This window comes from Pseudorca crassidens, chromosome 11 (genome assembly GCF_039906515.1).
Source record: "Pseudorca crassidens isolate mPseCra1 chromosome 11, mPseCra1.hap1, whole genome shotgun sequence".
NCBI classification, from domain to species: Eukaryota; Metazoa; Chordata; class Mammalia; order Artiodactyla; family Delphinidae; genus Pseudorca; species Pseudorca crassidens.
The window spans coordinates 101,233,707-101,251,538 of NC_090306.1; the positions used below are offsets into that span (position 1 = coordinate 101,233,707).

At 57.6% G+C, this 17,832-nt stretch overlaps 1 pseudogene; it reads right to left on the reverse strand.

The window, feature by feature from the left end:
- Positions 1 to 824: 824 nt before the first annotated feature.
- Positions 825 to 17,832, reverse strand: part of LOC137202957 (uncharacterized) — a 28,198-nt pseudogene continuing 11,190 nt past the window's right edge.

A 17,832-nucleotide genomic window follows, 5' to 3' on the forward strand; every position in this document is an offset into this window, starting at 1 on the left:
AGCCCTTGGCTTCGGTCCTGGAGGTCCTGCCTGGAGCAGGGGAAGGTCCCCGATCGGCCACTTACTAGTGGGAGACCTTCAGCCAGCCGCCTGTCCTCTGGTCTCTGTTTTCCAGGTGAGGAAACTCACATGCCTTTCTTCAGGGTGTGGAGCTGGCCTGGGGACCCCCACCCGATCCTGGCCCCCGCCAGTGCACTTGGAGGGCAGAGACCCTCGCCCCAGGCCTCTGCCCGCCACCGTCTAGCTTTGCCGAGGGAGCGCCCCGTGTGGCCGCCCCTGCGTCCGTGGGAACAGGCAGGAGCGTCCAGCAGCTCACAGCGTTGCTCTGAAGCCTGATAACCTGGGGCAAACCCCAGACGAACCACACAAAGACTGTGTGACCTCAGACCAGTCACTTGACCTCTCCCAGCCCATTTCCCCCGCTATGAAATGGGGGTTATGGCCCATCTCAGGGGCATAGCGCTGTGGCGGGAGATACGCGTGCAAAAATGGCACATGGTAGGTGCTTCGGAAGCACATAGTAGGTGCTTGGTGTTGGCGTCATGCTTCCTGTGGGAAGTGCTGGGCGTGGTGACTGGCACAGGGAATGACGTTTTAGGCCAGTCTGGGGAGGAGAGGAAATGGAAGTGCTCTTTGTGACTCTGAGGGAGAGGCCTGGGACCGGCAGGGAGACCGTGTGAGCAAATTTGGATGGAGGCATAGCCCCAGCTATCAGAGATGAGAGAGGCAGGATGGGCTGTCCCCTCAGATAGAGAGCTCCCCATTCCTAGGGACAAGCAAGAATAATCTGGTCCCCTGCTTCCTGGGGAGATTGCAACAGCGACTCACACGTACGTGGATCGGTATCTGCCCCGGGGTTTCATGACGCTGGGGTTTATCTGTATCTGGGTCTGGTAGAGACAGACTGTGTAGCTCCCGGAGGGGAAGGTGTGGCTGCCCTGCAGCTTCCGGCGGTAGCTCTCTGGCCCATCCACCTCCCGGCCCTGGGGCTGCACAGTCCTGAGCTGCTGGCAAACGCACGGACGGTTTCCTCCTCCTGTGGACCCGCTGCAGGAGAGGGCACAGCTGTCTGCCCGCCCCCACGGGGTCCTTGCCCTGCAGGTCGCTGTGCTTTCCCAAGGCAGCAACCTGTGTGCGCCTCCAGCCCTCTGACAATCTCCGTACCCCGCGCCCTCGGGGGCATTTTGCACAATCAATGTAATGAGGGCCAGTTTCTGCATTTAGGTCTCAGCTTAAAACCCTCCCACCGTGGCCTGGAATAAGAATTCATTCATTCAGTGGGGTTTAGCGGTAAATACTACAGATCAGGAATTGCTCCACCTGGAGAGAAGCTGGTGGGGAGGGATTGATTCTTGGTTCTATTTATACCCTTGCCACTTCTTCTTCCTCCCTCTCTTGTCCATCTGTGGACCGCCAAGTACCAAATCTCTGGGTCTAAATCTCTCCTGAGTGCAAAACCACATCACCAGGTCCTCAGGCCCCCGGGTCTGCAGGGAAGTCTGTGGTGGAACTCTGCGTCCTCCTGCCCCGAGCCCGTCCCCTTCCACTGCGCCTGCTGCATCCTGCCCTCCAATCAGATGCCTCTCCCTGGTTCTCCCAGACTCTGTGGGCCCCACCTCCTAACCATTGCTGGAGTCTGTCCACTTCCATCCACTACCACCGCACCGTCACCCTCACCTGGATAACTGACAATTGCAGCAGCTGCCTGGGGTCATCCTCTCCCCTCTCCCCCCGCCACCAAGTGCAGGGTCCGTCCAACACCAGCATTGGACAAATAAGGCTGAAGTTCTAACCGACATGTCAGTGAGGTATCAGTGGTGCAGCTTCCCCGGACGCAGAAAGTGAGCAGGGACCCTTCCCCGAACCTCAGGGTCCCCAACCGTAACAGGACAGAGAGAGGCTGGAGGGACTTACTGTCCTACTGTGAGTCCCCGAGGGGAGGGGGCTGCCGCCTCCTTCACCTCCAGCCCGGCAGGGGCCGGTTGGAGAGTCTGTCCTGTGTTGCTGGAGCTGGGGTGCCTGGGGATCCCCTCCAGGAGAGGCCAGGAGAGACAGCAGGGATGGACATGGAGACGCCCCCACGGTTGTCCCTGCGAAGGTGCCTACCTGAGTCCTGTGGACCAGGCATGGCGCCCAGAGCCCACCTGGGAGAACAAGGGACCCCAACAGTGAGTCTTCCAGGGGCGGATGTCAGAGCATCAGGGCCCGGGGGTGGGGATCCGCATTTGAGAAGCCACCACGATGGAGGCGACGGAGGCTGGGGGATGCAAGACAGGCGGCAGCTGGGCTGGGGTTTGCGTTAGGAGCCCAGGGGGCTGCAGTTCTGCTGACTTACTTCCTCCCTCCGGGGGAAACACAGCAGGGTCCTGCCTCTGTCCGGGGCTCGCAATCCCTCTCTCCCTCCACAGGCTGAGCGGCCCTGTCCCTGGCCCAGACCATGGAGCCCTGTGGCCAGGCCGGTGGCACTCGCTGCCCATCGGAGTGGGATGTGCGGGGCCCTGGGCCTTCTCCTGCCTGGGCCTGGGTCTTAGGGACCTGGAGATGCCTGTGTTGACATGGAGACTCATGAGCTGGCCGTGGAGATTTCCAGACCGTGGGCAGGGCCAGGGCAGGGTCCCTTTCCAGCCCAGAGTCTGGCCCCAGGTGTCTAAGGCAGGGGATTGAGGCAGGGGGTGGGCGGGGGGAGATTCGAGCTTCATGAAGGACACGTTGCTGGCAGCTCAGTCCCTGTTCGTGGAGACCAGGTGGTCCCCCACCTCCACCCCCTCTGCCTCCCAACAGGTGTGTGGCAGGTGCTTTGTGGGTAGATGCCCGTCTGTCCCTCTGAGAACTCACCAGGGCCAGTCAATGATAGCCATGGGACTCACACCCTCCAGGGCCCCACGGCACCCAGACCAAAGCCTCCTCACAGCACCCTTCCCCGCAGGGCACTGGTCCTGGGACCCATACAGAAACTGGCTCACTTCTGTCAAATCCTTTCTGAAATATCAGCTCTTCAACAAGGCCTCAGGGGGTCTCACTGCCGGTCCCCCATCAAGATTCCTTTTCTCAGTTCGGTTTCTGTTTCTCCCGCTACGGGCAAAGTGCCTTCTGATCGTCTGGACGCTTTGGTCCTTTGTTCTGTTGTTACAAATCCCCTTCGATCTGGAAATTCCACCAGCCAAGGTCTGGGCTCCGTATCTGCTGTGCCCCTGGGGCCTGGCACACAGTAGGCCCTCAGCAAAAATTTGCCAAATGAACGAACCAACCAGGATTCTGCAGAAACACCGGGCAGGACGTGGGCAGGGATCTGGGCACGCCGCTCTCAACTGTGCAAGTGTTTTTAAAATATTTTTGTTTCAGTTATCAGAAATCAAGGCAGAGTCGAGCGCGGTAATACATCTAAACTGGTTGATCAAACCATAAGGAAGAAAACAGCACTTCGTAGCAGTTAGACATAAGCTACCGGAAGATTTAGAAATACTGTGATCCCTTGAGCGGTTTTTGCAAATGGGGTTTCTATTCATAGTGAGGCCTTCGTCGTCTTTATCTCATTATTTCTGGGGGTTTTCTTCACTGCTCTTCCCCAGGGTTTCATGATATTGTTATATAAAGTGATTTCAATAATGAAAACCATGCACTGTTTGCTCTTGCCATTTTGGGAGCCAGGAGTGCTGTGCAGAGAGGGCTGGCCTGGGGGCCTTGATGTGACAGGACTGGGATTCGAATGTTGAGGCTTTTCATGCCACCTGACAGGGAGAACCAGGTCGGGTCAGAGGCTGAGTCCTGGGTCAGGGGCACACGAGGTAACCCTTCCCCCCACCCTTCCCACCAACTCTTCCTCCAATCCAGCAAGCCCACTCCTGCCTCAGGGCCTTTGCACTGGCTGGTCCTGCTTCCCAGATAGTTCTGCTGTCCCCAGATATGCCCGGAGCTGGCGTTCTCCTTCCTGCCTGCCTTGGCTGAAATGTCATTTTCAAGAAGAGCCTTCTCTAGAGCACCCCTCACCTCCTGAAGCTTCCCACCTGCCTTCTCAGCGTTTTTTCCCTGAGACATTTATTGCTGTCTGCTATATTATATATGCACTTGCTTATTTGTGAAGAGCAAACAGACTCAAGAGTTCTTTATGTGGGTGGGGGGTCAGATCTGGGGGCTGAAGGAGAGGGAGGGGCGGAGACCACCCCAGGTTTCTGGTTTGAGGAGCGGGGTAGGAGGGGAACCAAGGCCACACTTCCATGACCAGCTGCTGGTTCCTCATGCACACTGGTGCCTGCAGAGCTCCCATCGGGCCCCTCCTCCAGCTGGCCTGCCCCCAGGGCCCACGTGGCACGCAGCCTGGCCTCCTTGAGCCTGTGGCTGGCCCCAATTACCAGCAGCAACCCTTTGGGTGCCCTTGGATTGCTGTTACGGGTTGAACTGTGTCCCCCCCCCCCCCAGATTTACACGTTGAAGTCCTAACCTCCAGCACCTTAGGATGTGGCCCTTTATCAGGAAATAGGATTGTTGCAGATGTAATTAAGATGAGGTCATAGTGGAGTCGGGTGAGCCCTGGTCCAACATGATTGGTGTCCTTATAAAAAGGGGACGTTCGGACACAGACATGTACACGGGGAGAAGGCCATGTAAAGATGGGGGCAGAGATGGGGGTGCTGGGGCTACAAGCCAGTGAACGCTAAAGGTGGCCAGAAACCCCCAGAACATGGGGTAGGGGCCTGGCCCAAATCTCCCCTCAGAGCCTCAGAAGGAACCAGACCCCTTGATCTCAGATCCTGGCCTCCAGACTGTGACCGCACACATGTCTGTTGTTTTGAGGCCCCCAGTCCGCGGTGCCTTGTCACAGCAGCCCCAGGACACTAACGCCGTTGCCAAGCTCGAACTGGCCGGCCCCCGGCCCTCACCCGGCGGCTCCACTTGCAGCCCCACCGAGTCTGGAACTGTCTGTCTGGGAGGGACACCCTCGCTCATCAAACAAAGAGGCAGCTCTCCAGTCCCTGGTTCCTAGTTTGAAAAATTAGGATAATAATACCCACCTCCCACGGCTGTCACAAGCCTTCAATTAAATACAGTGGCAACGCACCTGGTTCGTGGTAAGGCTTGGTAATTGGTGGCGGCAGTGCTATGGTTATGTTTATTATTGTTGTTATTAATAGCATGATTGTAATTAGCTGTCAGTTGGCAGGTCTGAGCTGGCTGTCGAGATCAGAAAGCCTCGTGGTGGGGCCTCTGCTCACCGCTGTGTGCAGGAGAGGAGACGGCCTGTAGGAGAGGGCCAGATGTGCGCACCGTGATCCATTCACAGTCACTGTTGCCACCTCTGTGCCTGGACGCATCTGCCCCCAAGGAGGGAGGCGCACCAATGGTGATCGCAGTGCAGCACGATCTGGGCTCTGATGACAGGACGCTGATGGGCTGCGGCGGCCCAGAGGGCACCAGATCCGGCCTATCTGGATAGGGTGATGGGTGCAGGGAAGGCTTCACAGAGTAGGTGACTTTTGAAAAGGGCATAAAAGGAAGGGAATCTGGGCATCCAGGTTCCCAGCTCCCACAGCACAGTGTGACCTTGGGTTGGTCCTTGACCTTCTCTGGGCCTCTGCCTCCCTGCATGAAAAACGCAGGCCACCAAGGGCCTATCCCCCAGAAGAGCTTGGAGTAGTCACCCTGCTAAGCATCTCCAGTACCCAGGCCCCATCCTCAAAGCCAACCAAGGTAAGGACCCAGATGTCCCATGAGGCACTTGAGCAGGGCAGGCTTGTGGCCGACATTTCGGCCGGTTCTGAGAGCTGCATGCCTGAGGATAAGAAAAGAAACTCTGGACAAACATCTAAACCCTTTCATGACCCCCTGCCCTGCTGTTCCAGTCGAGGAGAAAACGAATAGCCAAAGCAATCTCTCTGAAGACGTACACCCAGCTGGGCCGAGCCTGGACCATCCAGTAGCTTCCCGGTTCTTTTATTCAGTTTCAGCTCTGCGGCTGGCCACCTGCCTGTCCTTTTTGAGCGCCGAAATAGAGCGATAAATGGGGACGCTGGAGCTGGACAGATGTCGCCATTTCGGAGAGTCGCCCCTCGCCTGCCACCTGGGATTTTGTTCTCCCCATTGGAAGACAACATCCCAGCAACGTGGAATCTTTCTCTGCTGCCAGATTGAAGGCATCTTGTAAACAGGAGCCAGAGGAGGGGAAAGAAACGCCCATTTGCTGAACACATGTTCTGCTCGGAGGGCTGCCTTGTGCGCGGTGAGTGCGGTTTCTCCTCTCCCCGGTTCCTATTTTACAGACGTGAACTACGGTGCCGGGAGCTTAGAGATGAGACAGCCCCCCCCCGGGAGGGCAGCAGGAAGTGAAGTCAGGGCTCTGATTGTCAAGTTTGCTGTGGACCAAGACCCAGAGTAAGATTTCAGAGCTGAGCAGCTTTGGGAGGATGGCCAGATCGGTGGGGGCCAAAGGGTGCGTGATAAGGAGAAAAACTGCACCGGGCTTCTGCTAAAAATGGCAAGGAATACTTTATTCAAGGCTACTGCGATAGGGGCAAGAGATTGAACTCAATTTCCGAATACAGCAAGGACAGCTGGGGACGTACAGCCAAGGAGCAGAGTGAGGGGATCAGCGGGTGGAAAATTACTAAGAGAGACTTGATTAGGTTTCCCGGGTAGGGGAATTCTTGCTAAATTGGCCCCAAAGGATTCTGGCTAAAGGGTCAAGGACTTCGATACCAAGGGTCGGGAGAATGAAGATATGGGGGAGGGCATCCTTGATAACCTGGCTTAGCAGGATTCCTGGCTGAAACTGGGCTTGGCAGGTCAGGGTCAAGGAGGAAAGGGCTCGGGAAGCCTGATGGAAGTTTGGTCCAGGAGGGAGTCTGTCAGGTGGAGGGGAGACCCTTAGGAGAAAGAGGTCGAGTGCCATAGTGTGAATATCCAGCTCTCTCTGGGGACTGGGCAGGGCTCGGAGATGTCCCGGGACGTGGCGATGGGAAGTCCAATGTCTGGGACCAGGAAGAAGGCGATCGGGGCTGTGCTTTGACCCCCTGACTCAGTTTCTCCGTCTGTTAGGTGGGGCCCCTGGTGCTGACTGAGAACACACAGGAGCAGCGACTGCACATACGAGGGGTTTGACAGTTATGAACCCTCCCCCGATCCGCTGCCCCGGAGCCTGGGGGTTTGTAAGCTGAGCTGCCACATATAGGCCCACTGCATCCAATGTAATTTGGGGAGAAAATTCCAACTGGGACAAAGACACATGTTCTCTGCTACTGCAGCTCCCGGCCCTACGGGGCCGTCTTGTTAGGCTGTTCACAGCTGGCAGCAGGCTGGGACCACAAGTGGCGAGGACTTCAGAGCTGGGGCCAGCGGGGCCTTTCATTCCAAGAGGATGCGTCCTCTCTGGGTATTTCTGGGTGGTGTAGCAAAGAGCTGAGCCACTGGCACCGCTGGGGACCGGCAAAAACACATGGGGGCCAGATTGCTGCCGAGGAATCCCACGAACCTCCGTCGTGACTCAGTTCCGGGACAGCTGAGCACTTCGGAATTAGCTTGAGCCCCGCCAGCAGATGCGCAGAGGCCATTGCATGGAGGGTGGCAGGGCCCAAACCAGAGGGGAGAAGCGCCTGGCTCTTGGCTGCATGTCCCCGTTGCTGGGAGGTGCGGCTGGCTCGCCGCCCTCTTGCGGGGTGAGTGCATTCCCCCAGGGCAGCGACCGCGCCTGTGTCATCCTCAGGTCTGTCCAGCAATCCCCGAGCAGCTGCTGTGTGCCAGGCAGGGGTGGGGCACCGCGGTGCCGAGATACATAGGTCTGAAGTTCTGTCTCCTCAAGCGCCTTCCAGGACTGGGCCCCCGGCTGGAACAGACAACCTGATATAAAGCAACTCGCCGTGTCCCAGCCCCTGAAGGCGGCTTGTCGGAAGTCCAGAACTTTCCCTGACCATTTTACGAAGCTGTTGTAGCACGTGGAAAGCTGACGGACTCGGGGATGAGCCAGGCCTTGGCCCAAGTCCTTCTCAGCCCCCGGCTGGCTGTGTGACCATAGACAAGTGACAGTCTCTCCAGCCACGGTTTCCCGTCGGAGGCGGAAGTCTTGGCGTTGGGGGACTGTTTTTATAGGAGTTACCGGGGTAGTGATCCCTAAATTCTAGAATTATGATGAATCACCAGTGTCCTGGGCTGAATCGTGTCCCCTCCCAAATCCATATGTTGAAGTACCACAGCGGATGACTATTTGGAGAGAAGGCCTTTGAAGAGGGGATTAAGCTTACGCGAGGTCATTAGGGTGGCCCCAATCCAGTAGGACTGCTGTCCTTATTAGGAGAGGAGATGAGGACATAGACACGCACAGAGGGACGAGCACACGAGGACACGGGGAGAGAAAGAAGCTCAGAAGAAACCAATCTGCGGAAACCTCGAGCTTGAACTTCAGGCCTCCGGGACCGTGGGAAAATAAATGTCTGTTGCTTACGCCGCCCGGTCGACAGGGGCCCCAGCAAACGATCACAACCAGTATTGACGTTAGAAGAGTCAAATGGCCATCAGAGCCTCTTGGGCTTGAATTCACCTGCAACCTACGAGTACACGCCGTGGGACACTCCATGACATCTGTGGAGCCCCCGGGCCCCTCAGGGCCAACCTGAGCCGGCCCCAACCGTTCTCACTCAGAGCATCCCAGATGCTTTTCTCAAAGGAAATGCCTTCCACCATTCCCGACAGGCACGAAGCTGGAGTTTGTCGCACCCAGGCCCCGGCATCCGCCTCCAGGGACGGTCCATGGGGAAGCCCTGGGCACAGAGATGTTTGCTGTGGTCTTCATGGTAGCAAATCATTCAGAGAAGCAGTTAAGTGAGCCATGCGGGTCCACCCAACAGACTCTAAAGTTGCTTGAGCTCAGTGCGTCTGAAAATTACAGAGGGAAACGGGAGGAGGGAACTAATGGATTCTGAACGGCTGTATGAGGCCTGGCTCTGATAAACGCTTTTGATAGTTATCTTGTTTATTTTTCTTAGCATCCTACGTAAGATAGATATTTTTATCCCTATTTTATGAGGCTAAAAATCATGCCCAGGGCCACGTGAGAAAGGAAGACAAGTTTTAAAAGGAACACGGGAAGTGAAGCGAGCCGGTGATGAGGGAGGCATCTGGAGGGCATCTCTGCTGGCTCAGGGACTAGAGATCAGAGAGGAGTTCTCTCTCATCCACTCCTGCAGCGCTCCTTTTCTATCTGCCATAGAGAGGGAGGAAAGGTCTTGGGGTCTGATCGCCGAGGCCTGATCCACGTCCCCTCCTGGAGGAGGCCTCTCCTCTGGCACCTGCTGGTTTGTGTCCTGGTGTCTTGAAGGCAGACTCCGTCCCTCTCTCTGTCTCCCTCCCAGCACCTAACACAGGCTCTGCACGGCAGGTGACTGTGACAGCAAATGCTGACGTCACTGGCAGTGTGCCAGCTCCACTCTGCACTCCCACCTCATGCCCAAAACCTGTGGCAAGGGCTGTGATCGGGCCCATTTCACAGACAAAGAGACTGAGGCCCAGGGAGCCTAAATGACTTGCCCAAGGTGAACGCCTGGACGTGGGGACACCAGGATCCACCCATGGTACTTTGGCCCCCGCGGCAGAGTGTGTGACCATTGGGCAACCCTGTCTCTCAGCACACGTGTTGAGTGACTGCTGGAGCGAGCAGCTGTGGGGTCTGGAGTGAGTCCCTACGCCTGGCCGGGCTCCCTTCCTCAGCTGGAAAATGGGCTCCCTCTGAGGCAGGAGATAGATGGGCTCCAGGCCAGACATTCGTTACCAGCCCCCTGTTTATATATCCAGAGGCAAGAGACCAACGGGCCCCAGAATACATATTTGTGACCAGGCTCCTGTCTGTATTTCAAGATCTGCACTTCGATATAAGAAACAACAGGAATAGGGTAGATAACTGGACATTGGACACTTTTGTGGCAGGGACAGAGCGGGGCTAAACCCTGTTAAAAGATCAAGTGGTCACATATCTCCCATCCTTAGGGCAAGGGAAACATTGCACGTGCGCAGGAAGGCTCCTTGGGGGTCAGAAAGGAGGGGGCACCACCCCATAATAGGTGATGCTAAGGCCGTCCCACAGGCCTGTGGGCTGTAACTCACCTTGGAAAAAATTTGCGCACGCGTGTTGGGGAGGGTCCTAGGGCAGGTCACGTGTGGAAAAAGAAGCCAGGTAATTGGCCAAAGGTAAACAAACCCGGAAGAACTGCCCTATATGAATGACGTCACCACCTCTTTACTGGGCCCCTCCTCATTGGGGGGACGCCCACACCCTTTTTCTCCCCGTGTGCATCTCTGCCCTGCTTCTGTCCTAACTAAGCAAACTGCTTCTCTGTATGCTCTCCCACTTGTGCTGTGTCTCTAATAATCAACTTTGTACGTGTTTTTACAGTTTTGCCTCCGTGAGAAATGCATTTTTCACTGGAGGCAAGAGCCAGGGGGTGTGGTGGCTGGGATTCCTGCTTTTCATCCAGGCTCCCCAGGTTCAATTCCTGGGCAGGGAATCAAGATCTCGCTTCAGGCCACTGCTCCCTGCTGCGTCTCCGAGTTCACCTCTCCACCGCGAGCCTCCTGCGCGGCTGCGGGAGAGGCAGGGAGGACCAGCCTGAACTGGTCAGCACTGGACACTGTTTCTAGTGGTGTGGACTTCTGGGAGGGCGGGGACGACTCCACCTGGAGCCTGGCTCAGAGAGGGCGTCCTGTGAGCGGCTGATGAGTGGCCACAGGACCGGCAGCCTCCAGGCGTGGCCACTCTCCCTGGGCCTCCCGTCCCTCCTTGGCCAAGCAGCTGCCTTAGGGAGCCTCGTCAGCAAGCCCAGGGCTCAGAGAAGGAGCCGGCGCAGGCCCACATCCTGAGGCCCCTCTGCCCAGGACAGCCCCAGCCCTGTGCAAGGGCCGGCCGCGGGATCAGGACACAGCTGAGCGGTAACGAGGGCTCCCTGTGGAGCGGGTTGGCGGCGCCTGGACGCCACCCAGCGTTCTTCCAGGGCGTTCCGGATCCCCGCTGAGCTCCCTGTCTGACGCTGTTGGAACCAGTGCTTGCGCCAGCCGCCTGCTCTGGGCTGGTCCACAGATAGAGCCACCAAGCATCACAGGAGGAACAGAGTGTGTGGGGGCCCCCGGAGCACCCGGACCCAGAAACCTCCTTAGTTAGATGGGCCTGACTCACCGCTCCATTTCACAGATGAGGAGACTGAGCCCAGCGGGGGATGCTGCCTGTCAATCACCAGGGTGGCTGTGCTCCTTCAGGGCCCTGCCTCCACCCTGGCCTCCCCTCCAGCAGCTGCTGCCGTCGTCCTGCCCTTATTCTTGATGGCAGCAGTGGGGTCAGCCGTATCCCACCTCCTGCGGGGAGACTGGCTGGCCTAAGGAAGGAGGAATTGGGTAGGGCCCCTCTACCTTGGGTGTGGGGAAGAGGGTCATGTGACTCCCCCCAAGGCAGCAGGACGGGTAGGGAGGGTGGCTTCCCATGGGGAACCCAATCCCCGGAGATGCAGCAGCTGCTCCCATCCCCCCAGGGTTATGACTTCCTGGCCCAAGATGGGCCTAGACCCCATTTCATGGAACGTTGTCTGCTCACCAAGTCACTCTGATATTCTGGGGGTCCCACCGTGCGCCAGGCCTTCCTGTCCAGGAAGCAGTGTCTGCCTTTAAGACCTTGTGTGGGAGCGGTGGTCTCCAGGCCAGGTAGTCAGTGTTGAGATGGGGGGGCACAAGGTGACAAGAGAGCTCGGGGTGAAGGCGTTGGAGGTGGTGCACACCCAAGCCAGCCCGGACCCCGGCACAGGCCCCAAAGGCAGCCATCGCTGTGCCTGGGGATGCAAATGGGGTTGGACTCCAGCCACGCCTCGAAGCCAAGCCACGCCAGGGGGTCAGCCTGGAGGAAGGGGCCTGGCTGTAATTTGCACAAAGGCACGGCATGTAGCAGTAGCTGCTGGAGGAAGATGGGTGGGGCTAGCAAGCAAACCACCCCCAGACTTGACCAGTGCCCCTGGGGTCCTCTGGGAATCCAGGTCTGGGGACAAGAGGCTGCTGGAGGGGAGCCAAGAGGCAGGACCGCATGAGGAGCAGTGGGACGACGGGGCTCATTCTTGGGTCCAAGTTAGACCCTGAAGAAAGCATGGATCCTGGAAGCTGGGGCAGAGGGCAGGGCATTGCCCAGGGAGCCGCAGGCTGAGGGGCCCTTGGGGAGGGTCTCTGAAGACGGCCACGCCCATCAGGAGACCCTCCCTGCCCCTCCTCTAGCCCTGCCATGAGCCCAGCTCCGAGGGGTAAGAAGCACCCCAGCAATAGACCTCCCTGGTGGCGCAGTGGTTGAGAGTCCGCCTGCCGATGCAGGGGACACGGGTTCGTGCCCCGGTCCGGGAAGATCCCACATGCCGCGGAGCGGCTGGGCCCGTGAGCCATGGCCGCTGAGCCTGTGTGTCCGGAGCCTGTGCTCCGCAACGGGAGAGGCCACAACAGTGAGAGGCCCGTGTACCACAAAAAAAAAAAAAGATGCACCCCAGCAATGAGGGAGAAGGGGGGACAGAGGAGAAACTGACCACGTCCCAGGCCCCTAAACCACGCTGAGCTGAGCGGGGCCAGGCAGGAGCTTTAAATTCCACGAGGCTCTGAAGTTTTATTATTAGACTTGCCTGGACTTCGTATTACCCAAAAGTGCCTGGAAAAACTATAGAAAATACCCTCGCTGTTCATGCGAGGGAGGGAAGAGTCTGCCGGCTAGGAGCGAGGGCCCAGAATGGAGAATGAAGCTGGTCCCACCCCCAAGCCCCCAACCCACGCTAAGTGCGTGGTGGGCGTGTCTGTTGAGGGGGGCAGTGGTGGTGATGAAGAGCCTTCAGCCAGTTGACTGGGGCTTGGAGAGCAGACCTGCGGGAAGGGGATGGGGTTCCCCTGGGCGGGGGGTGAAGAGGGAATGGAGCCCTGTGCAGGGGGCACGTGGGCTTGTGGGCTGAGCCTGGGCAAAATGCTGCAGGCATCAAAGACCCAGCCCCGCAGCAGGGTCCCTGACCGTGCACTGGTTAAAAACACCCCTCCCAGAGGTCAGCGCCCACGTGCATCCTTCCTGCTCCCACCCGGCTCCGGGGCACCCGCTTCCATGTCCAGAGATCCCGGAAGCTGGGCCGCTGTAATGAGGCCTTTGAAGCCGAGTCAGCACACATCTGGAAGGGCTCTTTTGCCATCAGAAAACTTGAGACAGATTTTGAAATAACGACGTGGCCTTCTGATGTTTGAAGAAGGGATGCTTTGGGCTTCCATCTGCACTTTTGTTTCTTAGCCTGTGGACCAACACACCAGCTATCGACTGACACACACACTTGACACATTCACAGATGCATGCCCACACAGGCACACACAGACACGCACACGCACACTGCCCGCGTTGCCACAGCTGTCCTGAGGAGGGGGTGGCCGTGCCCCGTGCTGCCTGGGGCGAGGGCGGGGCACACTGGGAACCGGAGTTCCCTCACTGTTCTAAGCCGTTTCAGAAATTCAGCAGTTTGGCCCAAGTGGATCCAAAAAAAGCATGGTTTCTGGTGGAAATTAAGTAAAGCGAGAGAGAAGTGTTCCTGCCTCAAGCCCTGGCTCACGCAGACGGCGGCCAGGGCTGCCCTCCCGGGGCCTCGGCGGGCAGGCATCCACGCCTCCCAGCCTTCCCAGTGGGTCATAGGTCGGCAGGAAGGGACTATGGGTCTCCTCATGTCTGTGGATCCAGCTCGGGAGACTCCAGCCCGGCTGAGCTTTCTCCAGCCGCCTCCCTGCACCTCCCAGCTCCCCCGCACCTGATTCCCACCACGGTCCCTTGTCCTCAGCACGAGGTGCCGGAGGCTCAGGTAAAGGGATGCATTGTTTCTGCCTGATGTCCACCTGAGGCCTCAAGAGGAGACACTGCTCAGGGTCACACACGGGGCTGCTCTGCGTTTCTGAGACTCCTCGGCCCCTGGGAGGCCTTTGCTGCTTTAGGAGGGGAGAGGGTGGGCCTCGTCCGGCTCCCCTCCCAGCCCCGGGCTCCCCGTGTCTCGGCCCTGGCACTGCGGCTGGGGGCTCTTTCAGGGCAGGCTCTGGTCTGAGTCAGCTTGAAGGACGTACACCAAACTGATGAGGGAATGAACCAGCAGGTGCTTTCTGAAGAGCAGTGAGAATAACGCAGTGATAAAGCTGGCTCCTTCTAGCACCTGCACAATGGGCGGGGTTCTCCAAGCGCCCAGGTAGCCACTCGTTTATCCTCGCCAGGGCCCTTTCCGTGGAGCCTATCACCAGGCCCACTTTCCAGAGAGGGCCACGGAAGCACAGAGAAGCTGAAGGAGTCCCCAAGGTCACACAGCAGAGTGAGGGGTGGCCACAGAGAGTGGAAGGCAGCCAGACAGACGGCAGAGCCCCCTCCCCCTCCCCTCGGCTGCCTGGCGGGGCCACAGCCGCTCCTATCTGTGCATCTGTGACAGCTTCCCTACTGCAAAGGGCCCCGCGCTCTCTCACCCCTCTTAGCCCCCAGCTCTTTCCTGTTCTGGCTTCACTCTCTGTTCACCAGCACTGCCCAGCACTGCCTTCACCTCACACTGGATGTCCTCTTGAAGTGGAGTTGGCTGTTTGGGTTTTTATTTAATAGATTCACTTGCCCCCATGCACAGCCACCCCCATTACCAGCATCCCGCATCAGGTGGTATATTTGTTACAAGTGATGAACCTGCACTGACACATCGCTGTCACCCAGAGCCCATAGTTGACATTAGGGTTCACTCTTGGTGTTGGACATTCTGTGGGTTTGGGCAAATGTATAACGACATGCATCCACCTTCACAGCATCATAAGAGGAGCTTCACTGCCCTGAAAATCCTCTGTGCTCCCCCTCTTTGTCCTCCCCTCCCCCCTCCCCCTGGCAACCACTGATCTTTCACTGCCTCCATAGTATTGCCTTTTCCAGAATGTCATAGACTTGGAATCCCACAGTTGGTAACCTTTTCACATTGGCTTCTTTCACTTAGTAACACTGGCTGGCTTTTAATGGCACCTTGGCTGGGGGGTTGCTAGCATGTGTCCCTGCCCGCAGCACCACCAACCAACCAAGACGGTGCGCATGGCCACAGGGAGAACTGCTCACCACCCACTTCCCCACCCGCTGTATGAATCCTGTCTTCCTTATACAAATAACAATGATCTTAAATTGCAAAACTGGCCGCATTCTTCCCCTCCTTCTTGCCTTGATCTGTGTAGTCCCTCCCGCATCGACTCTGGACTTGCCCATGGGGCTCGCTTTGGGCAAGGGGACGTTAACATGATGCAAGCAGAGGCTTTGGGATTTGCCCTGGTGATGCCCTTGGGAGGCTGAGAGCAACAGGTGAATGAGCCGGAGCCAGCCTGCTGGAGACGCCACGTTGAGGAGACCAAGGTGCCCCAACCAGCAGCCTGCCAACTACCAAACATGTGAGTTGGCCATCCTAGGTCATTCCATCACCAACCTACCTGCCAGCTGACCACAAACGCAAGACGTAGATTGCCCAGCAGAAGTGAGCTAAGCCAACCCAGACCCAGAACTTCTCAGGCAACCCATGGAATCATGAGCTAAATAAACAGTTGTTAAAGCCACAAAGAGTCGGGATGGTTTGTTACACAGCAGAAGCTGACTGATGCAGCCATTAATATTTGATTGGGACGCTGGGTATTTGGTGTGAGTGTTCAAGACTTCTGTGCATTGGGGTAGTTGCTTTCAGGGCAGACTGGTGTGGAAATTACTCTTTACGCACCAAAAGTTTAAGTTGCCACAACCCCCTCTGCCCAGCACAGGCCTCAAAGAGCAGCTGACTGACCCGCAAAGTTGCCCAGATGCAGAGAGCCCACGTCCTTCCTGAAGACTTGGATTGGGAGGCAGGCACTTTGCAGACTCCGCGAGGGGAGACAGGGCTTAGAAATGTGGTTGGTGATGACCTCAGGGACTAGCAAAGGAAAACTGACCAAGAGCCTGAACATTCTCTGCAACAAGAAGGGTCCTGCTGGAGGAAGCAACGAGTCTCACAGGAAATAGCTCAGGACAAAGGACACTGTGGCCTCTCTTTTGACCCAGAGTTAATTCTCTTAGTTAAGGGGTTTCTCCAAGCCCTAAATGGGGAAGGGATACAGAAGCCCATGATCTATCCTTATATCTTACTGTATGACTTTACATATGGCATATGATAAGATACAGTACATATTTATGTAGATAGTGCAGTTTATGATCTAATACACCAGACACATGTTTCTTATTCTAGAGCAAAGATCTGCAGCACACTTTTCATTTTCTCCCTAAAGTCCTGAGTTGAAAAACACACCTAGACACTGTTGCAGACAGATATCTGGCTTGAGGACCCACCCCGTGCCCTGAAGTCAGGCTCCCTGAGTGGGGAAGAACGATCGGGAGGCCCTGCCCCAGAGGAAGTCATTGAATCTCATCTGACTCTTCCGGGAGACACAGGGAGGCAAGTGGGAGCCCATTTTACAGAGGAAGCCTCAGAAGGACAAGACGGGCCGTTTAAAGTCCTGGCTGGTCCGTGTCAGGGCTGGGACTCCAACCAGCCAGCACGTCGGATCGCGTACCAAAGTGAGCCTTTCCCAGTGTCACGCGTACCAGAGTCAACGCCACTCCCCTCCCCGCACCGGCAGAGAGACAGACCCCACTCCGCTGCACAGCCAGCCCCCAGGGCTCCTCCCCTGCAGCCCCTCCCAGAGAATGATCAGTAGCTGGGGCAAGGGAGCCGGGAACCCTTCCGGGCCGGGGCAGTTGTCAGCGGGAGCCTGGCCTCCCACCGCTCCTTGGGCTGATGGCTTGAGGTAATTGATGCAGGCTGGGCTGCCTCTGGCAATGGCACAGCGTGGGAGCGGCTCAGGGCCCTCACCTGCCCAGGGCGGGGAGTTGGGGTGGTTTGTGCAATGGGTCTGGGCCTCTTCAGCCCATGGGTACGTTTATCAGCTGCTTCCAACCTGATTAATTCCTCCACGCCTTGGGGGGACCTGGAGGCCCCTGCCGCAGCTGGGGCCCTTCTCGATCTGTCTGGGCAGAGTATGCAAGATGGGCAGGCGTCTAGAAGCGGGTGGGGTGTGTGTCTGCATGCACAGGGGCACAGGGAACATGGCGGTGGGTGGGGGGCGGCGCGGATCCCCTTCCTTCTCCCCAGGAGGGAGCTTTGGGCGCCGGGCGGCGGCTGAGACGGAAGTCTTCCTCAGGCTGTCTTGCACAGAGCTGCTTGCAAGGGACCCCCCGGGCAAAGTTCAGCTGCTCACCTGCGGTGCGGGCAGCGGCCAGCAGGACATTCAGGCCTCTGGCAGGTTCAGCCAGCCCCGGTGTGCAGCCCAGCACGCGGTGCACCCCACAGCCTGCTGCCCACACTGGCCTCGTCCCCCTGGCCTTTGCCCTCGCTGCTCCCTCTGCCTGGATGCCCTACAGTCAGCCTTTTGATCTTCTTTCCAAAGGCAGTTGTACACCCAGCCACGCCGGCAGCTGGGAAGAGCGCCCCTGCAGGTGTGCACCCATGTGGCACCTTCCCACGAGGCCTCACAGCCCACTCTGCCCGCCCCTCTCCCCCCTGCCACCTCACCTGCTTTACTGTTATTACTTCTCATGTCATCTGTTGCTTGGTTCTTTGTCTGTCCCGCCCCCAAGGATGTTAACTTCACAAGGACAGAGACTTTGTCTGTTTTGTCCTACTGCTCTGTCCCCACTGCCTAGAAGAGTGCCTGGCACATTGCATGTGCTCCATAACATTGGGTAAATTAATGAGTCCTTCATATGACGATTTTTGTGTCCCAAACCATCTTTTCAGCAAGGCAGACAGGCCAGGGTTAATAACCTTATTCTGCCAGTAGGAGAAACTGAGGCTC